Here is a 14,056-nt window from a genome sequence, read left to right as displayed (position 1 = left end):
GCGGACGCGTTGACGTATCGCGGCAACGTTTCAAAGCGTCTAGGTATTTATAGGCCTATGAGTAGGCTACAGACGCCACTCAGTATTGCTGACGATATCCGGGTAGGTTGTTTGATTAATTATGTGCTTTAAATAATGTGTGTTTGTCCTTAAGTATTAGATTTGTTTTTATGGTAGGGACGAACTTGGCAGCACAGTTGCTTTATCGGTGTTAGGAGGCATTCCATAAGAAACATTGTGAAGGTAATGTTTTTTTTTAACAAAAAAATAAAGTTACAAGCAATATGACTAAATGTAATGTGTAGACTTTTATAGTGAATGAAATGTATCTAAATCTGTAATTGTGTTTTTAGCAGATCTACCTAAGAGCTAATATAGTAGGCAACTGTTTTTCCCAGTATTGGATATTATAATTGAATTGTTGCATTTTTGTTTTTGTTATATTTTTCGTTTCGTCTGATTATCATTTGAACATTGTTTAGTTTGGGGTTATTTGATCTATTTGATTCTGTTATGTAAATTACTGTTTGTTTTTGTTTATGATTGAGTTTATGTGATATTGTATATTTAACTTGTTTTGTTAATCTGGGGGCCTTGTATCTGGCGGAGGAGTATTCTAGCTACCAGTGTGTGCGGTGTGATGCAGCGATAACACTAGTGGTTGATTTGTTTGATGGTATATTACGTTGTAGCACAGGTTTTATTGTTGTATTAGAACTAGCTGAAACTGTCACGTCCAGCCCCAAGGCTTTTATTCCAGCTTAGCCATTTCGCCCTCCTGTTTGGGGTTTTGTCTGTTTGTTATTTGGTTTTTGTTTGTTGTATAGATGTAGGGTTTATTTTTTTCCCCTTTTTACTTTTATGAATAAAAGGACCATATACTACACAAAGGCCTAGACATTTATTCATTTAATTGAATAGCCTGAGCGTGTTTACTGCCCTCTATTGGGTATTTAGGAGTGGGTGTATCAGCCCCTATTACATTAAATAAAATTAAATAGGATTTTTTGGGAAGGTAAATCTGGCCAGTTATACAGCAAAATAAACTAATATTATTAATTTAAGAAATGTAACTATTAATTTTCACAATTATTTATTAATGTCACACACATACCTAGTGCCTTATGACTGATGAGAGTGGTACATATTACAGGCATGGAACTGTTCAGTCCATTATTGATTTTTATTTCCACTTCACTTTTATCCAAAGAGAGAGAACTATTGCACTGTATTTATCAGTGGGACAATATTCATACAATACTACGAATTATGTGTCCAGCCACATCTGATTCAAATATGCTAATTAACAGTGAGCAGTGGTTTCAGACATTACAGTGTCGCACTCGTACTGACTCTTATTCTGACTGAAAGAATGAAAAGACCGAGCTGAAGGTGGAGCGATTCGACCAATCAGATAAAAGCAGTGTTTCAGCTCTGCCCACAAAAGCGAATGAAATATTGAAACCATAAACCGAAATGATCAAAACGTAGACAGACCAACTGTCTCGTCAATGTTCTCTCACTTGAATCTTATTGAGTCTCTTTACCTTCTGCAAGCTCTGCCTTGTTCACGCAGTGATTGACGTGGCGCGAGGGGGCGGAGACGTGATCGGCTCGGAATGCACATTGAATTTTGCTACATTCATTGCGGGACATTGAATGAAAATGCAATCGTAAGTGTCTTGACTGTCAGTGATAATGCAAATAAGAAAAATAGCATTTGAATGATAATTTTGCCACAGTTTTTGCTTGAACATGTTACACATATATAATTTCTGTAATACATTTCCATTTGAATTTTGCAACTTATAAAGCGTTAAAATTAGTATTAATTTTACATTATTACAACTAGTGTGTGAAATGGCAAATAAAAATTATGTAATTTTCATTTTGCACCAAACATTGCACAAATGTATTTGTAAATGTAAATACAGAAATGCATTGCCATTTTACATATTGCATTGTCATTTTGCATATATATATATATATATATATATATATATAATTTTTTTTTTTTTTTTTTGCGTAATACTGTTTTTATTGCTTTTTCTTAAACACTTACACAACAATGTACATCACATGTCTGTAACATCACATATAATGTACAAAAAAAAAAAAAAAAAAAAAAGACAAACAAACACCGGGGCTCATAATACTTGAAAAATTCAATAGCACAACCCAACATTGGATAAGGTATGTACTTTGGAAGACTTTTGGAAGAGTTAACAGTACACTGCAATCAATAATAGCCACAGATAAGATAAATAAAATAAAATAGGATTAGTGCAAATTAAAATGTATTTTCAAATGAATATAATACCTATCAGGCATGTTCCTATCAATACCTATCATTTCTTCCTCCTCTATTATATTGTTTATATCCCCTTGCTCCATAAATAATAAAAAAGGACTCCAAATCCTCTTAAATTGGTCTTCTCTACCCTTAAGAATATATGTTATCTTTTCCACTGCAATGCATGAAGATATTTCTCTTAACCATTGATTTATAGTAGGCCTTTCTATCTTTTTCCAATAAATGGCGATGAGCCGCATGTAAAATACACATATCTATCAATATTTGAGTGTCCTTTTTAATTTTACAGTTCTGGATGAATACCAATAATGAAAAGCTCAGGAGTCATTTTGCATATTACATTCCAAACTGAATATCGCTACCCATATCCTTCCATAAATGAAATACTGCTAAACTCTTCTTATTATTTAATACAGGGGTCAATTGCACCGCTTATTGGTGAAAATGCGCGTTGCAGATTATCACGCACAATGCAAATTAATCAAAATAAGTATGGAATTGAATACTATATTGCATGTTGTTTAAAATTATCTATATAAAAACTTTCAAATATAATTCCAATGTGTTGCTGTTACTTGACCACACTACTGTATGTTGCATGTTTAATTCAGTGAGTGACTTACAGCTATAATCTTTATTTGATGAAAAATATATGTTTTGGCAGTCCAATAAAAATAGATAAATAAAAAGGTCTTGCATGTGCAATGACTTGTGGCATTTGCATACTCTGCACAGTATATGAATATTGCATGTGGTGTGATCCTGTAGTGATCCACAGGTTGGTTGTCGCAGTGGCTTTTAATCAAGGCATGCTGTGCTCCTCTCTGTAGGACGGTCAAGGACATTGTCGGGCTGAATGGATTTCCTCTGTGATAAAGGGCTGAATCTGCTTTGTCTGTGATGGAGATCAGGAGGTCAAAGCCGTACAGGAATGACCTCATCCAACAGGTTCAGATCACAAAACCCACCCACTTCCATTCGGATCAATCACAGCACACTGCAGGGAAAGAGAGAGAGATGGGACTGCATAGATAGATAGATAGATAGATAGATAGATAGGTTTATGGCTAGGGTGTCACTAGTTGGTTACTGCAGGTTGCTAGGGCATTGCTGTAAGGTTGCTAAGGATTACGTGTTACTTCTTTAATAATGCTTTTGGAAAGTTGTTGGATTAGTGATTTGTCACAAACATTCTAAAAAACAGAGTTGTTACTGTAAAAAAAAAAAAAAAAAATGTTTTCGGTAATTGAAACAAAACAGAAATAAAATAAAATAAAATATAAATATGTGATTAAAATGTAAACTTAAATTAAAATTAGAAACTTTAGCTAGGCAGCTAACTGAAATAAGTTGAAGTTGAAGTATTAAAATTACTTAAAATACAACTGAAGTGACAATATATAGCAATATTAAAATTATAATAATAATAATAGAAAACATGTGTTGTGTGTTAGTTTTCTAAGTAAGGGCAAAACAGAAATTACTAAAACAGAATTACAAATAAATTAAACAGTATAGAAAGATTTAATAATAATAATAATAATAGTGCTGTCAAATTAATCAATTAATTAATTAATAAAAAATTAATTGTGATTAATCGCATCCAAAATACGTTTTTGTTTACATAATATATACTGTGTATATTTATTATGCATGTATACATACACACACATGCATATATATATATATTTAAGACAAATATGTCACGTTTATATAATAAATATATTAAGATATGATCTAATTTAAAATGTAACATAGTAACACTTTTTTTTTTTTTACTAAATTACTAACATTGAAATAAAGATAAACTAAAGATATAGAAATATTTAAAATAAAATAAAAGGAAAAAGTGGTAAAATTAACAAAATTACTAAATTTAAAATGAAAACATAAAAAGAAGTTCATTTAAAATATTAATAAATACTGTAATACAAAAAATCCTTAAATAACACTGTATGGTATAACATTATTTACAACATTATAATAATAAATGTTAAGTATTATTTAAAAATAATACATCAAATACACAATATACTGCCATTAGTGTCTTTAGATTATTTGGTATTGTTTTGTGTCGTATTGTATATCATGTAAGGAGCTCAACACTGAGATGTAGTGTGTGTGTGTGTGTGTGTGAACCTCTGTCTGTTAGTGAGCTCACATCCACTCATGTAGAATTTAGAGCAGCTCTCACATTCTGCATGACATTCTGTCCACCTGCATGTCCATACTGAAAAGGTTATTGGACATAAGAGCTTGACAGAATTCACAGTGCGCAACCAAACAGAGTTCTCACATTCTTTCTCGAGGTTCAGCCGTCACTGAGGATGTTTGTGTTTTAAGAAGCTGATACAGAAATGAAGAACTCACAACAGTGATGCAGGATCCACAAGTCAAGTGCTTTATGTTTCCCAGATTCTAAAAACGGCTTCAACGCTTAAAGCCATTCGTTTTGAAGATACAGATTAAATTGTACATGCTATGAATTTTATTTACAAAATCTGATATTTTTCCCCTTAAGGCAAGAAAAAACAGGAAAACCGAGTTCTTTATCCACTGGTCAGTTTTCAGATGTTGGATTGTTTTGCTTACACGCTCCTTGATGATTTATGAAATGTGGAGTGTCCCTGCTATTTAGTGAGCTGTACTGCCTCTTGACCACTAGGGGCGCTATTTATCCATATAAAACACAATGAACGCAAGCGAGTTGATCATGATTCTCTGGCTCTTTATATATTGTTACAGATCACTTTTTTTTTTAACTTTCACTATTATTAGCACTATGTATGTTTATAAGCAAACACTGCCATTTAAAAAAATGTCTGAATTTAAATCATGCTAATATTTTTTATATGTTGTTGTCATGTTCAATTGCATGCTTTAGACACTTTGGACACCTTAACCATGCCAGGCATCAGGGAAAAGGACCACCGGTTTGTTTTTAACACAACAACAGATGGCTCAGTGTCAGCGCGTTCTCCACCAGCCCAAACCTGAAAGGAAATATCGCAGAGAAATGCGCTCCAGATTGCCGGTTTGCCGGTCGCCAGTCGTCCCCTGGGTAAAATTGGGGAAATTCTGCATTTGTTTCAGAGCCAAGAGAGTGCCAGTTGTACGAAACCCAGACAGACAATGAACATTAAGTCAATAGTTTGTTTATTTGCGGTCGTCTTCATTTGGCTTTGTGCAAGCGGCGGATTTTGTTGCTACACAAATGAATTTTCCTCAAACAATTATATCTCGGTCGCAGATGTGACAAATGATACATCACAATTTGGGCTTTTAGATATCAATTGCTGTTCTTCACGTCTTCAGAAGTCATTTATTTTTGTGAATAGAATTGAAATCCTCAGCCATGTTAAAACTCATCTCCACCATCTCACATTTTTTTGTCCTCTGTGATGTCTGACTGAAATGATCGTCCTTCGTTAGAGAGTTAAGATCATTTATGGCACCATGTATTACTTTTGAGCAGTTTCTTGTCCCACATGAGATGTTGTTCTATCAGCGCAGGTTTATTGAAAAGATCCTCTGAGGTTTCGTTATTTCCCGCTTGTATTGTACAGAGACGATTCATCTGTGTTAAACATTAATTGAATTTTGATTTTAGGCAATTATTCTTCATTTTTGTGGGTATTTGCATTAATCTAAAATATTAATGGGTTCATTTGGCTGAGCTGCAGAGAGTGTTTGGCCGCTGAGGACCCTTTCTTACTCTGACGCCCCTCGAGGCCTTTCTCCACTAATATTATGGGTCTTTTAAGACGACAGAAAGAGAGCACAAATTATATGAAGTATGGTTAAGGAAGTATTGGAACAGACATGGATCATGCTTGCAGATCTTACAGAAAACCCCATAGTACTAAGATGTTTACCAGGTTTATAACGTGCAAGGATCATATTAACACCAGATTGATCAAAGTTTGAGAGTTTGTTTTGAGAGGCACTTTTGTTAGATAACAATCTCGATAAAGTAATATAGCATATAAAATATATTTGTTCTTTGACCTCTTTAAATGGCACTTTACATTTATAATGTTACAAAAGATTTATATTTAAAATAAATGTCGTTCCTTTTAACTTTCTGTTTACCAATGTATATAAAAAACATGGTTCCACAAAATGTGTTTAACATTGATAATATTCAGAAATGTTTCTTCAGAAGCGAATCAGCATAGTAGAATGATTTCTGAAGATGCATGTGACACTGAAGACTGGAGGAATGATGCAGAAAATTCAGCTTTGCATCACAGGAATAAATTACATTTTAAAATATATTACAATAGTAAACACTTATTTTAAATTATAATAATATTTCACAATAATACTGTTTTTACTGTATTTTTGATCAAATAAATGCAGCCTTGGTGAACAGAAGAGACTTCTTCTTATTCTTCTTCTTCTTCTTCTTCTTCTTCTTCAAAAAAAAAAAAAAAATATATATATATATAAAACCCCAAACTCATTATTCAAGCACTGTATATGAATAATGCAATTAAAAATTACTGTAGTATAGATAAAAATTACTATGGGTAATCTCCATCTGCTACTTCTTTGCCTTTAAGACCGGTTTCTGACATTAATGACACATGAAAGTAATATGCATTAAATAAGTATTTAACATGAGATTTTATTAAAAATATATATATGCAAATATAATAATGCGGCACATTTGCTATTGAAAGGCATGAGCAGCATAGTAACCAGTTCCACAGACAGACAGCCTCACTGTATTGTCTGCATGAATCTCAATATTTCCATGATATGAAATTCAGATTTTGGGGTGGGTGGGTGGGAGGGGGAGAGAGAGAGAGAGAGAGGTTTCTCTCCTGGCCGTGTGGACTGTCAGACGTCACGCAGCAGATTGTTTTGACACCCCGTTAAGAAATTCAGGAGGAAGATGGACGGCTCATGAAATTTGCAGGCCCTGATTGAATTTATGATATTTTCATAAAGGCCATCAAGTGTGGACGCCTGCGGGGAGGAGAACCTGACAGACAGACGCAGAGAGAGAAAAAGCAATGTGGGCTCAGGATGCTTTCCTACACGATCACACAGCACATGTGACTGACCACAGGAGCGGATCTGGGTGCTCTTCAAGCTCAGCACCTCGCTGTCATACCAAAAAACATAGAAATAGGAGATTTTAAAGTTAAACGACGACATTCAAAGATCATTTTAAAGGCTGGATCACAACAGGCTTTTTTAAAATGATTTATTTATTTTTTTTTTTTTTAATTTCTGCCTCTTTTATACCGATGTAATCAACCCTGTGTGGCCGGGAAAATTATCAAAATTATCTTTTTACATTTTATGATTAAAATTTGAGGAGTGTTTCCATGGCAGCGTGCTAGAAGGTGTTGCTATGTGGTTATTATGGTATGCTGAGGGATCTAGTCTGTTGTTGTGCAGTTGCTAGACTCTTCTGGGTGGTTGAAATGCAGATGTTCTGGTGTTTTGAGTGGTTTAGCCTGGTGGTGCAGTTGTTAGGCTGTTGTAGGTCAAAAGCCAGTCTTGATCAATCCCTGTATAAGCAAGAAACATCTATTGATGAGATTTTAAAGATGGTGGATATTTAAAAACTACAAAGAGATTGCTAATTTTGGGCTGTTTTTAAAGCAAATGCTAGTATTTTGGAATCATGGCTTGTTTTTGCCAGCATAAGAACACTAAATGTTTGAGAGTCATGGCGCCACCAATCCCAGATAGCACACGTACGTCTGCAAGATGTCTGTAAAAGTTGCTTGATCTGGAAAGCATCTGCTGTGTACAAACATCTGACACATGTCTGTAAGATGTAAATTTGACATACATTCTAAATCATAAAAACCTTAAAGACATTTAATAAATGTTTATTTGACATCTGATAGGAAACATCCTACAGACATATCGCAGTTGAGCAAACTCTCTTAAAATATGTCTTCCAGATGTAAATGCAAATGTCAAATAGATGCCTCTCTATAACGTACGTGGGCTATCAGGGTTGTGACGATGTGTTAACATGCTTCAGATGAGTAGAAAGTTCATGAAGTACAAGTATAGATAAATCATGCCTTCAAATTAGCCCTTTATATACAAGTTTTTGTAAATCAAAAGAACGTCCATGTGCTGCTGTCTTCAAAGACCTGAGCTTTTAGTTCATTGGTTTGTCAGAGTTGCACCGCCCCAAACAGCCCTGCCTTAATAATTCAAGTAACTGAAAAATTAATATAGCACTTTTTGGGTGCAAATGCCTCCGTTTGCACTGCAAGATTGGGAAGAAGCCCATTAAATATTTATGCATTCACAATCCTTTCAATTACTATCCGACACTTTGATAATACAGTAAAATCCTAAATGAGAATATTATTAATGCAGAATGCATGCCTAAATTACCTCCTAACACAATATACACAATTCAATTATTAAAACTAGATGGAGGTCTCGGTGCACTTATACACTTATATTTCCAAACACGCTTGAGCAGAATGCTGTTGTGTGGTAAACTGTGATTTCTGAGACTTGATGAAAAAATAATAATAATAAAAAATAAAAAAATAAACATATATATGTATATATGTATATATATATATATATATATATATATATATATATATATATATATATATATATATATATAGTACAGTACAGACCAAAAGTTTGGAAACATTACTATTTTTAATGTTTTTTAAAGGAGTTTCTTCTTCTCATCAAGCCTGCATTTATTTGATCAAAAATACAGAAAAAAACAGTAATATTGTGAAATATTATTACAGCGGGAAGGGATTGGGTTAAGTCTATATTTTGGACAATACGTGTTGATCCAGGATCATGAAAAGATGAAGATCCAGGAACATGTCTTACTTGGCAAAATCACAGCGACCGGTTTTCCTATAAATCAAGAGTCCACTTCCTACTCTATAATATTCTGGTACATGCACTTCTTCAACATATACAGTGTTTGATTAAAAAATATATAAATTCAGTAAGTTTTACCTATCGACCTTGAATCTTTAGAAGCATCGCTATCTGCAGAGATGCAGCAGACTTTTGTAGAAGTTGCTCTCCAGTCATCCAGCATATGGAGGAAGTCATCATTCTCAAATGTTATCTGGCTAAAGATAGGCTGGTCGTAACCATGACGACCATTGCTGCGTCACTTATCACAAAGAAAATTGGTGGGAGAGTGCAGGTGCCCGAGCAACACTTGTACATTTTCGCTCATGTCTTCAGAAAGCGGTCCATTGTTAGCATGCAAATAGCCGATATCTCAAATAAAACTGAAAAAAATGATCCACATAAATTAGATCTTTATTTTTTGAGTGATTCTGTATGTTAATATGTGGTTGTTTGTGTGTTCTGGGTGGTTGCTGTGTGGTTTCTTACTAGTCTCTATGATATGATATTTTAGTTTCCGATATACAATAAAAGGCCATCAGATTAGACAAAAATGCCCCTGTACAGTTACACTAAATCTATTACATCTGTCCAGAATAAAGTAAAAATCAAACTGAATGAAATGTGCCAATTGCGGTATTGAATTTAGATCTGCTTATGTTGCACCATATTCCTTTTTATGCGTTTTTACAGCTTTGCACATTATAACCAATCACACGCAATTCCGTTGAGCTTATTGGCCAATCAGAGGCATTCAGATGAGGCGCTGCTGAAATGCCTTATAGTTTTGCTGAGTGTATTCGCTTGCTGACTGAATAAGCAAATTCTGTTATCATAAACTACAAAAATGCAGAAGTTTATTCCTCAGTGTAGACAGCTTTTTTTTAGTGCTTAAGTTCCCGCTAGACTGAAATCAGTGATAGTTTTCTGTGATAATGTTCTATGTATGGAAGCCTGTTTCTGCTGCTGAGTAATGCACAATTGGCAGATGCAAATTGCATGGTATAAACTCGCAATTGCATGTTGTAAAGTCAGAACTGCATGATTTTAAGTTGCAATTGCATGTAATAAAGTCAGAATTGTGTGACATAAATAGCCATTTCTGGAAATTTTTCTGATAATTGCGAATATATCCACAATACTGGCTTTATATCAAGAAAATGTCAGTTTTAAAATCAGATTGTGAGATGTACTGTAGATATACTATATATATATATATATATATATATATATATATATATATATATATATATATGTGTGATATTATTATTAAATAATTGTGAAGAAAAAATATTCTCTTTATAAAGAGTCCGAATTATAAGAGAAAAACAAAATTGTGAGCAGTTTAAAGTTTATAGTTTATTTCTCAAAATTCTAATTTTATTTCTTGCAATTGTGAGTATACATCGTACAATTCTGACATTATCTCACAATTCCGAGAAAAACGTGAGAAAATTGTGAGAAAAAAAAGACTACATTGTGAGATAAATAGCCGCAAGTACCTTTTTTCAATGGCTTGTTTTTCTATTTTATTTTATTTTATTTTATTTTATTTTATTTTATTTTATTTTATTTTATTTTATTTTATTTTATTTTATTTTATTTTATTTTATTTTATTTTATTTTATTTTATTTTATTTTATTTTATTTTATTTTATTTTATTTTATTTTATTTTATTTTATTTTATTTTATTTTATTTTATGGCTTCAATATCTTTGAAATTAAAACATTATGGCCCAGTTAGCTTAAGCCAGGACTACGCCTTAAGTTAAGTTAAAGGTATAGTTCACCCAAAAATTTAAATTAGCCTGTGATTTACTTACTCTCAAGCCATCCTAGGTGTATATGACTTTCTTCTTTCAGACAAATCCAATCAAAGTTATATTAAAATGTATCATTGCAGTGGGTGGGTGTTTCTGTTGAACAGTCCAAAGCACGTTAAATAAAGCGTGCGCATCCATAACAAACCATGCATTTTTCTCAGAAAATTATCCATATTTTCAAACGTAATAAACACTTTTTCAGCAGATGACGTAGGACATTGTGTGATTAGCAACGAAAACGGAGAGAGAACAAAACAAAACGCCGGTTAAGAATTAGAAGCACAAAACGAGGATCTGTAAAGAAAAATTATGGAGGATTTCAATATAAGCAAAGAGACGACTGGTTTTCCTTTGCTAAAGTAAGGAAACTTTGCTTCCTTAAACTCATGAGACTAGCATATCTCAGAGGGGTGCAAGTGATCCTACGTCTTCCACGCAGGGGCAGTTCTAGACCCTTTTTTTGTCGTGTCAGTCCCTCTAAAACTATAATCAGCTATCTGAACAATCTGGCCAGTGCTGCTTGCTCAAAAAAAGGGTATAATTCAAGCTTGTTTATTGATCTCAATGTGGTACTCTCACACTGTGTTAGATCGTTACGGTACAATTTCAATGACACGATTTTCTGTTTCTATTTGGTGTGCTTGTGATACACACCTTCCCCACACCCCTAAACCTAGCCATTTCGTCTCGTATGCACGGCACGCCAAAGTCAGTTTCTGCATATAAATTGTACACCAAATAGAAACAGAAAATCATGCCATTGAAATGCACTTTCATGATATCTAGTTATTCCCTTTCACATCTCCTGCAGCAATTAAGCAAATACACAAACTATTATGTCACAATGGCTGTCTTGACCAGTACTCAAGTAAATGCAGTCGGTTATGTCATGAATAAACATAAACAGTTAAGGGAATATTAGATTTGTGTCAGTATAACGGATCCTTGTATTTCTTATATTAGGCTAATAATGTTAATCAAACAACAAAAGAAAAACACGAGAATCACTCACTAAGTAACTTCTGTAACTTTAAGAGATACTTTTGTTTAATTACTTTATACAGTAATACAGTTTTCATACAGTAAAATACTGTTTATTTAGGTAATTTGTATCTCATCAATTTTTTGGTATCGTATCAAACGATATCAAAGTCCCCCTAAAGATGAAATCCTAGAACTGCGCCTGTTTCCGGGTACGACAGTTTGCAGAAGTTAGAGAAAAGTGTTTATTATGTTTGAAATATGGATATTTTTCTTACAAAGACACATGGAATTTGGAAGCCTTCATGTGAGGCACAATTTATTATGGATGCATGCAATTTATTTAATGTGTTTTGGACAGTTGATCAGAAACACCCACCCACTCCAACGATAAAGCTTAGAAGAGCCTGGACAATTTATAATATAACTCCAATTGGATTCGTCTGAAAGAAGCAAGTCATATACACCTAGGATGACTTTAGGGTGAGTAAATAAAAGTCTAATTTTCATTTTTGGGTGAAGCAACCCTTTAAGATATTTAAACAGCTTTTATAAAAATGTCTTAGAAGAAATCTTTCCAGATGTGAATGACATATTTTAAGATATGTCAGAGCAAGATATTTTCATTTGAGAGAGCTCATACATGCATTTCAGTCTGGGTCTAGCCTTGTCTGTGAAACCAGGGGTATAATTAGTAGCTTACTGTGCTTTCTATTGAATTCTGAACATCCATATTTGATACCATAACACCCGTATCTGGTACCTGCCTAAAAAGATATGTTTATAATGTGCATACTTAATAGATTACACTAGGCTACGTTTAGCCTTTCCCTGGAGTTGGTTGACCCTCCGCCAGTATCTTAAAATACACACTAATGAGGTGTGAAATCATTCATGTCTGTAAAGCCCAAACTCCAGGAATTCTGTATGTGAGTTTAATAATCAAAGATTAATATTCAAACATACGAGGAATAGCAATATCAACGCTTGCTTCAGCACACATTACTAAATAAAAATAACCCTTTACAATGCTAAAATTCCAGCTGTATCTGTAGCTGAATTCGTAGGGGTTTCCTGAGCTCTTTGGAGGATATGAAAGAATAGCTAATCATGAACACGGGTGGGGGAGGCTCCTTTTATGGAAAATATAATGAATATGGTTATTCTGACAGCTTGTTCACACCCAGCCTCCCACAAACCTGGCAGATTCACACTCTCCACACCCTGTCACCCCCATCTCCTGAACCAATCCTCAGACACGAGGGAAGAGAAGCCACAGAGCCGGAGAACACCGGACCTCCAGACTGATGCAGCCGGCCGGAAAACAATGGCTTCTTTAAGCGCCAGTGCTTTTTGAATAAATAAACAGACAATAATGAAGCACATGTCATCGACACACCCTGAGTGATGCAGCATTACAGCTGAACTGATCATGCAAACGCCCTCTGACAGTGACTTCCAGCATGAAGGGCGCCGCCAGGAGGGGGCGGAGCCTGGAGCGGCTCTGTGCTTTCAATGAGGTCCTCTTCTGGTGCATAATACATTAGCAAACAAGCTAATACAGCTCTCAATGCTTTGTCATCCGAATTTTGTTCAAAACAATACATGACGTCGCATAATTGTTTCATTATGAGTACCGTATCATGACAACATTTTTATTCATTAAAGATTAAGTCATGCATGACTATTGCTGTTGCTTACACTTTAGGTTAGTAATTCCAACAAACCCTAAACTGTAAGTATCAAACTTTGATGTGTAACTGATAAATGGTGTTCTTACTTTACTAATTGAATATAATTATGACTTTCATTTAGCAAACAATAAAAGGGGTGAAGTAAATCCAATAAACGTCATATTTAAGGCAGTGCTATTTGTTTATATTAAATTTTATTATATAGTATTACAGTACTTATATTGAATTAACTTTTATTTTTATATTTTCAGTTTTAATTTTTTTGTTTATTTTTTATTTACATTTATTCATACGTTTAGTATTATTTTTAGTAATTTAGTTATGTTTGTCATTTTTATTAGTTTTTGTTTTTCATTTTTATTTAGCT

At 33.7% G+C, this 14,056-nt stretch overlaps 1 long non-coding RNA gene across 1 annotated transcript; it reads left to right on the top strand.

Annotated features, from left to right (window-relative positions):
* The first annotated feature begins 128 nt into the window (after window positions 1-128).
* LOC127965824 (uncharacterized) lies at window positions 129-13,817 on the top strand. The gene is made up of 3 exons (XR_008155493.1): window positions 129-243; window positions 3,145-3,262; window positions 13,168-13,817. It is a non-coding gene; the product is annotated as an uncharacterized LOC127965824 (long non-coding RNA).
* Window positions 13,818-14,056: the final 239 nt, after the last annotated feature.

Source organism: Carassius gibelio, chromosome B10 (genome assembly GCF_023724105.1).
Source record: "Carassius gibelio isolate Cgi1373 ecotype wild population from Czech Republic chromosome B10, carGib1.2-hapl.c, whole genome shotgun sequence".
Classification (NCBI taxonomy): domain Eukaryota; kingdom Metazoa; phylum Chordata; class Actinopteri; order Cypriniformes; family Cyprinidae; genus Carassius; species Carassius gibelio.
Note: the sequence above shows the minus strand (reverse complement) of the source record. Positions and strands in the feature narration are given on the sequence as shown.